Below are 9,922 nucleotides of genomic sequence, written 5' to 3'. Positions count from 1 at the left end.
CCTATGTCTATCACTTCTCCTCTCCAGAGTGTCCAACAACCCGCCATCTATGATCCTATTAGATCTATTCCACCTGTGTCTACTAGGATACCTACTAACATATGCCCCATTAGTTTTGTCTTCATGTCCTTGGCTAATCCGAACTGGTCCATGTCACTGCAATTCTAAAAAACTTTGAAGAAGTATAGCATTCACCTCTTCTTGATTCCCTTTTGCCCACATTATTTTGTCATTGTCTGCTTTGCAACTCCTTATTTCTTCCTTTAGGGCTCTCAATGTGTCTACCAAATCAAAAGAGTGCCCCACACCATGCTGACCATCTGATGCATAGGGAGATTCCATGTAGTCTACCACCTTGCTAACCATCTGATCTCTTTGCTGCAAGGCATGCTATGTCAGCTAAACCAAATCACAATAAACCAAAATACCTTAGCATAATTTAGGAGGACACCTTGTCTGCAAGATCATCAAATTAGCATGATACATGTATAACATAAACATAATAGGATATAGACATATATCAAATTAGTGCATCCACACATAAACATCATTCTAGTTAGGGTAGGATATAAACATATATCAAATTAGTGCATCCACACATAAACATCATTCTAGTTAGGGTCCATTCATCAATGCAGGGTCATATCATGCATGAAAACAATGATTACTCCATTATACACGTTACCACATGAAATTATCAACATGCATAATCAATGCCTAATCAACTACACATACGCATAAACACATGTAGTGGAGCATAAGAAATCAATTCTTGTAACCAACCTACAAGACTGATACATGTAATCAAACAACCAAGAATGCAACCCAACATATAAGGATGTAGTCAAGCTACTTATAATCATGTAACCCATCATATACTTCTGACGATGCATTCTACAAAATCAACATCAAGTTCCTCATGACAACCTTACTACAATCATGATCAATCATTATGCAATGGAAAAAGCACATGGACTGCAAGTGTTAGAGATACACATGCAACTGACATGCATGCATGACCAACACATTCACCCAAGGAGAGCGCAACCATGATTTGATACCAATCTGTAACACCCCCTCCTCCCAGGTCTACCCAAGCAAATGAACAGCTGGGGTAAACATGCGATGAGAGAGGTAATTATAAGGGATTCAACCTCCTTGGTTACCCTAAGGAAGTGGAATCGACAGAACATATCAAAAAAATCCGTCCACATCAGCAACAGAACCCTCAAGATACATGTTAGCCACTCAGACATCCTCTCCCTAAGTCCCATAGATGTTTTAATACTTTTAACCCTTGTTCACTCTCATGTTTTAGGCATGATAACATCCATAAGCCAAAGTCGCTCTCACAGGCCTATGTGCCAGCATGCCTGGACTCTTTTTAAAAAACCTATGCCAATGTCCCTGACATTTGAGCCACTTTTAAAGTGCAGAGTCTCAGCCTCTACTGTAAACTTTTACAACCTCCAAAATCCACCAAAGACATCATGAAAATATAAACAAATCAAAACTCAACCTTAGGACTAGGCGTGAGCATCCCCAACTAGGATTTAAATTCTATCAAACACTTGGCATCAATGCAACCTACACATCTAGGATACAATATAGAGCATGAATGACTGAAAGAACTTATTAAACATAACCAGAAGGATCACCGCCTTCTCCATTGAACTATTATAACATCAATTAGGTCTTGCATCCATCCATTTAATAATTACAATTAAATACATGAAATCACCATGACATGAACCAGTTATATAACCAACATAGAACCATATAAATATCAGATATATGACAACCCTTAAATCCACATATAAACAAGTGTAAAAGTACGAGAACTTACTTTTATTAATCATAGGAAAATCTGACCAAGTTCGGGACTTCAATGTACCACCCAACCATAGACATGGCTGAAATAAATATCTCTTTCATCGAGTAACCCCCGTGCCATATTCTAAACATGAATGTGGGATAGCATAGAACAACCAATCCAAAAATAGTAAAAGGAATCGAGAGGCTAAACCACTTCCACCCTCATAAAATCATGACCATATAAAATCGGTGCTCTAATCATAACCAAACTGAACTTGGAATTCCATCTGGAATCCATCACCATCCTTGAGGAATTTTCCATCTCCTTGTCCCTCAAGCTTTACTGCAATCCAATCCCAGATCACTAGGTCCTAAACTAAGACTAATCTCTCAAGCTTTATCGCAATCCAAACTAGGATCACTAGGCCCTAAACTGAGACTTCTCCCTTAGGCTTTACCATGTATCCTGCTAGAACTTGTTAAGGGATTCCTAGGCCTTTCGGAATCGAGACCACCTCCACCTCGGATTCTAAAATCCATCCAGCAAACAAAGCTCAAAACCGAGATAAGCATCCCAACATACCACATCATCTAAAAAAATTCAAGGCTAGCACTATCATAACGTGACAAAACCATGCCACTGATAAGAAGAGAAACATACACCAACATGCAAATCCATGAATGTCCAAACCATCTAGGGAATCACGCATGAAAAAGGTTACCGACAAGTGTTCCTGCTGAAGCTGCTTGATCCTACTTTTCCTTCATTGATCCTTGCTTTCCTTCATACCCTTTTTCTTGCTTTTCCTTTCTTTCTCCAAAGCTAGAGTGCTCCTAGAAAACCCTAAGTGACCAAGAGTGAGAGAGAGAGAATAGTGAGAGACCCAAACTTGAACTGATGAAGGGTTACCAACTGATCCTCAGAATCCTTTTTATTAATGACACTTCTATTTTTTTCATTTTCCATTGTTTTCCTCTAATTTCCTCCTCACATGAAACCTGTGACATTTCACCTTACTTTTTTCCTAATTTCCATGATTTTCCTAAATAAATGTGCCAAAATTCCATTTTTCATTTTAATTCCTTTTCCCTAGCCTTTTCCAATTTTCCTTAGCCAAAATACACATCCAACAATGCCCACTAGGATATGTTTTCCCAACGTTCAACTTGGAATAAGTGTCCCTTTACTGTGGTCTTATTTTTCCTTTATTAACTTTTATTACATGAACTTTTCACTAGGGTTGATACACCTTGCATCCCCTCATGTGGAGGGGTGTACAGTCTTCCTGGTGTTGGAAATAATACTGAGAGGGGGGGGGGGGGGGGGGGGGGGGTGAATCAGTATTATCAAATCAATATAAATTTTTCATTTCCATACTCAGATTCACATACGCTACTTTAGTTAAGGATACCCGCGTATATACGCAACTGTGTTTAATGCAACTAGCGTATATCCTGCAAACTTATGATTCAATTAGTTGATCTTCAATGAGTGCATAAGAACATTATTAACCATATTAACAGTAAATAGGTGCAGTAAAACATAACAAATCATCACACATAAGGAGCACACATGAACACCATGATATAAGGTGGAAACCCAATGTGTGTGAAAACCACCTGCTGCAATTCGTCTCTATCTTCCTTTAATAAGAAACTTATTTTTACAATAGTACTGGTGCAGTCTTATACCAGTACGTAGGCTTCTACCTGCAGAAGTCTACAACCTTCTCTCGTTCTCCAGACTCTCCTGGAAGGGAGCTACAACCCCCTTAGCTCTTGTACTAGCTAAAGTACTAGTACATAGGTGCTGGCCTACAGAAGACTGCAACCTTCTCTTTTCTTCTAGGGACAATGTTTCATAAATTTTCATACCGGATCCATAAATACAAAACAATAACTACTGCAATACAATCATCAACTTATACCAGCATCATCAATCTCTAAATCACCCAATACTGAATCACTGAAACCCTGTCATCAAAACACAGTTACCAGAACACAGACCAGAGCCCAGAACTCTGCAACAACCACTAGAACCAAACAAAAACCTGAAACATCAAATCTCATAATGCATACGCTACTTGACTATATCAAAACTGTGTGTATACGTGCTTTCAATAGAGAGAACTCGCATACAGATCTAACGATAATTACTTATACCTTCGCTGCCATTTCAAACTTGATTCAGATCGAGCCAAGCATCACATACCCATAATCAGCATACTAGATCTCCACACTTCATCAGACACTCATTACTTCCACACCCTTGGCCTAATGATCTTCTCCTTATATAGGTTTAGGCTTATCTCAATACCATGGTCCAAAACCATGTAGAACCAATACCTTGGACCCAATACCTGGGGTCAACACTTCGGACCAAATACCATGGACCAATACCAAAATACCATGGACCAATACTTAGTTTTCCAACATGTACGTGCCTTTCCTTCTGTGAACCTGCGTGTACGCATACGCGCCTTTTTTTCTTCTCACCCGCGTGTATATGCGCTTTCATCAAGGTTAACTTGTGTATATCTCTCTATTTACCTGTTGTACTAAGATCTATCCTCTTTTTGAGTTTCCATCACTTGTATCATACCTTTGAGTGAGTTTCCATCAAGGACAACACTTGTATCATAATGCCAACAATCTCCCCCTTTAGACTTGATGGAACCACGACACCAAGTCACTCTCCCCCTTTGAAATCAAGGGCAAAGGGAAGACCAAGAAGTTCTCTCCCTCCGCTATCCATACTCCCCCTAAGTACCTGTTGAAATCTCTGATTGGGCTCCCCCTTTGTATATGCCAAGATGTACCAATCCGTCCATGCTCCCCCTGAGCACATGCAAGGTCTTTATAACAAAGACCAACAATTCATTCAAGACCATGATAGTCATTAGCCACTATCATACATCATAAATGATTTGCACCATAAGTATCAAACAACAAGATGTATCATTTAGCCTCATAAGCTTCATCACCAAAGACTTCTAACCATAATGCAAACAATGCATTATTTGATGTATATGCTCCCCTGAGCCCGTGCCAACCATCATATACCATGACCGAACCATTTCCTGAGTCTGTTCTGGTGCCTTTTTCTTCTGATCTCCATATACGCGACTATGTAGCCTCTAGATCGCGTATATACACGACTTATCTTCATTATATCAGCGTATGCAAAATGGAATACTAAAGGTCTTCACTTTCAGTTTCCATTGTGTCTGTTATGTCAACTAACTGAGTTATGTCACACCTTTCTGTCTCTAATTCTATCTTCTTCAATACTTGGAATTGTGATGATGTATAATCCTCTTGCTTTGGAGTTTAAATTTTTCTCATGCATTCCCTTGCTTTATGTCCAAACTTGTTACATGCATAACATCTTACATGATTCATGTTCCTTCTATAGCAGTCAATGGCTTTGTGACCAAACATATTGCAAGCAAAACAATACCCCTTAAAGTTCCTCAAACGTGATGATCTTTCTATGTGACAGTCTTGAACCATTCTACTTCTGCATCTGGCTGCAACATGTCCAAGATTATGACATACATAACATTCAACATTATTCATCGGAGGAAATAATCGTCTATCATTTCCACAGTTAGGAGTACAAGATATTCTTTGAGGAATTTCTTTCCTTGGCTGTTGATGGGGTTGTCTTCTCATCTCCTTGTTGAGCATTTCAGATTTCTCATTAGAGTTCCTTCCCTCACCTTCAATAGATTCATAAAAACCAAGACCCATTTTAATAGCAGGCGACCTGTGACTACTAAGAATATCATCCAAAATTTTAGTATTGTCTTGAAATCGTAATAGTTTATCCTTTTCTTTTAATTTACCTTTCAAGATATTTACCTCAACTTGATGTTGTTATTCCTTTTCCAGACATTGCTTCTTCAAAATTTCTTCAGACTTTCTTCCTTCTTCCACTTGTTGCCTAAGTTTGAGAATCTATTTTTCTTGTTCTTCATTCAGCTCCTGTAGCATTTGACAAATTCTGGAGGCACATTCCAGCTGAGCTTTTAGGCTGATAAATTCTTCTTTGAGGGCACTCTCCCTTTTGCTAAGTAGATATTGTTGATCTATGATTTTATCTGATGCTTCATTTGCTTGTTCATCTTCAATTTGAGGTGATTCAGAATTTGAATGCTTGCTTCCACCTAATGGCAAGCTGTCCCTGTTCCTTTTAGCTGTCTTCTTCTTCTAACGTGCTTTCTTTCCCATTGTTCTACGGATCTCCTTCAAGCAATCAAGCTTCTACTAAAGGACCTGCTCTGATTCCAATTGTTGGAAATAATACTGAGAGGGGGGTGAATCAGTATTATCAAATAAATATAACTTTTTCATTTCCATACTCAGATTCATATACGCTACTTCAGTTAAGGATACCCGCGTATATACGCAACTCTGTTTAATGCAACTAGCGTATATCCTGTAAACTTATGATTCAATTAGTTGATCTTCAATGAGTGCCTAAGAACATTATTAACCATATTAACAGTAAATAGGTGCAGTAAAACATAAAAAATCATCACACATAAGGAGCACACATGAACACCATGATATAAGGTGGAAACTCAATGTGTGTGAAAACCACCTGCTGCAATTCGTCTCTATCTTCCTTTAATAAGAAACTTCTTTTTACAATAGTACTGGTGCAGTCTTATACAAGTATGTAGGCTTCTACCTACAGAAGGCTACAACCTTCTCTCGTTCTCCAGACTCTCCTAGAAGGGAGCTACAACCCCCTTAGCTCTTGTACTAGCTAAAGTACTAGTACGTAGGTGCTGGCCTACAGAAGACTGCAACCTTCTCTTTTCTTCCAGGAACCACGTTTCATAAATTTTCATACTGGATCCATAAATACAAAACAATCACTACTGCAATACAATCATCAACTTATACCAGCATCATCAATCTCTAAATCACCCAATACTGAATCACTGAAACCCTGTCATCAAAACACAGTTACCAGAACACATACCAGAACCCAAAACTCTGCATACTGGATCTCCACACTTCATCAGACACTCATTACTTCCACACCCTTGGCCTAATGATCTTCTCCTTATATAGGTTTAGGCTTCTCTCAATACCATGGTCCAAAACCATGTAGAACCAATACCTTGGACCCAATACCTGGGGTCAACACTTTGGACCAAATACCACGGACCAATACCGAAATACCATGGACCAAATACCACGGACCAATACTTAGTTTTCCAACATGTACACGCCTTTCCTTCTGTGAACCTGCGTGTGTACGCATACGTGCCTTTTGTTCTTCTCACCCACGTGTATACATGCTTTCATCAAGGTTAACCTGCGTATATCTCTCTCTTGACCTGCTGTACTAAGTTTTGTCCTCGGATTGAATTGCCATCACCTCTATAATACCTCTGAGTGAGTTGCCATCAAGGACAACACTTGTATCATAATGCCAACACCTGGGGTATACACACGGCTAAAAAAAAGACCACTGAATTAGGAAAATAATAACGCTCCATACCCAATCGATTTTTAGGTTTGGGTGGCCTAGGTTACCAAGGTAATGGTGTAGTCCAATTATTTTAGGTTGTTGTGTATAATCTTGAAATTGTTGGGTAGGGTCTTGCATCGTACTTGGTTTTCAGGCTGCTAAGGTCTTCTTGGTGCCACAAAGAAAAGTTGTTCCAAATTTTTATTTGCTCCACTATCCTATTGATAGACAACTTTCAATCATAGTAATGATGGAAGTCCTTTGTAGCATGTGTTTTTTCACAAATAGCACATATCTCAATGTTATCTAATGGGCATTGTCTTGAAATATGTTTCTTTCTACACCTAAGACACAATATAGATAATGCGACATTTTCAAATTTTTTCTTATTTTGGATTTATAGCATATCTATTTGTTCACTTATATTACCAAGAATATATATTTTATTTTTTTCTAGAAAGTTACCAAGTTTCAATCTACTTACCGTACCAAATGTTGATTTACTTACTCTTTCCATGATCGAATTTCTAGGACCTTCACCATACTTTACCTTTCCTTGTGATATATTCTTACACAATTCATAAATTTCTTCAAATGATAGTTGGGATACATCCGTTTTGCCCATTACATTTATGAGAGCAATCCATTCATCCCTAATTGCTCGAAGTAAAATTCTTTTTAAAATATCTAATCCTAATTTATGTTGGTTTTCCCTTTTAACATTATAAATGAATATTTATGCAAAATCCTCAACATTTTCATCATCTCTTTGTCTCATTTTGAAAATTTCTTCTTTAAAATCATGTTTTATGCAATAATATTTATATTTATCTAGAAGGAGTTGTCTCATTGCATCCCACAATCTTACAGAGTTTCTTCCTAGTCCCGTGAACCATTTTAAAGCCTCGTATTCTAATGTAGTAGGAAAAAACTTTAATGTTTTAGAACCTTGTAAAGAGTCGTAACTTCTACAAATCACTTCAAACTCAAAATAAAATTTTTATGGGTCTTATTTTCTAATACCATGAAAATTTAGAAGTACAGATGGAGAAATGTTCTTGATATTGACATTTGTACCAGTATATTTGATAGGAAATCCATTGAGGATATTCTTCATTGTCATAATATCCATCTACCTCCTCCTCCACATCTTCCACCTCTAAGAGGTGGCATGACCCCCCCCCCCCCCCCTGTCCCCCTTCCACCTTCAATTGGTGGTCTTTGACCTTCTCCTTCTCCTGATATTATTTCATGTCCATTGGGAGTTGGGAATATTTCTCCTTCTCCTTCTACCATTGATGCTTCACAACTGAGATAATATGGTTCTTCGTTTGTATTTCCTTCTTTTGGTTCTTCAATTTTGGTCTTCCAAAGAAGATTCATTCTTCTTATTTTTTAGTAGGTATATCAAGCTCTTATGCAAGAAGTTGTTCCCTTGTTGAACGAGAAAGAAATATAACTACCTCAATTGAAAATGTTGATTCAGCTACTAATGCTTTAGTTGAATAACTTGTTTGTTCTCTAGCTTTGATTTTAGATATTTTCACCTCACGATGCCTTATTCTACATGCAAAAGTGGGAATACATGATGTAGATGGTCATTTGGTTTTTACTACACCACATGGTCTAGTGGGTGTGGTAGGTGTTTGTGGTATTGAAGTTCTTCCTCTCATGAATCTACCTTTTGAATCTCGTTCTCTATACATTAATTCTAAGTTATGAAGTTAGAAATGAAAGTAGCTAAAAATGAATGCATTTCAATGACTATGGTTAGGAGAGACCTCACAAGGTGATGCACATGTTCTTACCTCTTATATTACCATTTCTCCTTTCCAAAGCTGGCTAATTTAAAAGACAACCTAAAATAAAGGATAAATCCTATGTACACTTCCTCAACAACAACAAAAATGTTAGTAAATTCAATTGTACTATAATTCTTTTGCATTTAATTTATCAATCTAAGTTTGTAAACTTACGAAGTGTACAACAAAATATAGGCAAGGATTCAACTTCTAATTCTACAGAAAGTAATTTGACATAAAGGGAAATTCTATTCTATCAAAGAGATTAAATTGACATGAAAGGAAATTATATTCTATGAAAGCTAGTAAATTGACATGAAAATGAATTATATTCTATGAAAGAGAGTAAATTAATATGCAAGGAAATTCTTTTCTATGAAATCGAGTAAATTCACATGACTTAAAATTGAAATTCACATTGTAATAAATAGTGATCATTGGTCTCAGTTTAACTTTTTTTGTGGTGTTTTTCAAGTTCCTAGTTGATAACTATAAAGGAATAAACATTGGTTAAGAGATAGAATGTATGAATCAATGTTGTAATGAAAATAGAACACTGTTGTAAAAAAAAAAGTACTTAAATTGATGCAACAGAATAAAACAAGCAAGAAGAAATAGTAAAGAATTCTATAGTACAAAAGAACGAAATTGCATGTCCTGCACAAGGGGCCCTCATGGTGGTCACATGAGCTTAAGAAAACATAGAAACTAACTTTGAATAGAATCAGGTATGCATATACACATGATGAAACAAAGCTCAAATGTTCGTAATTATATTATAGAGAAATATTCCATACAATAATTAAAAATTTAAATT

The sequence above is a fragment of the Pinus tabuliformis genome, chromosome 1_2, assembly GCF_031772625.1.
Source record: "Pinus tabuliformis cultivar Carrire ecotype Pingquan chromosome 1_2, CPIR1, whole genome shotgun sequence".
NCBI classification, from domain to species: Eukaryota; Viridiplantae; Streptophyta; class Pinopsida; order Pinales; family Pinaceae; genus Pinus; species Pinus tabuliformis.
The sequence above is the reverse complement of the archived record's forward strand: the minus strand, read 5'-3'. Positions refer to the sequence as shown.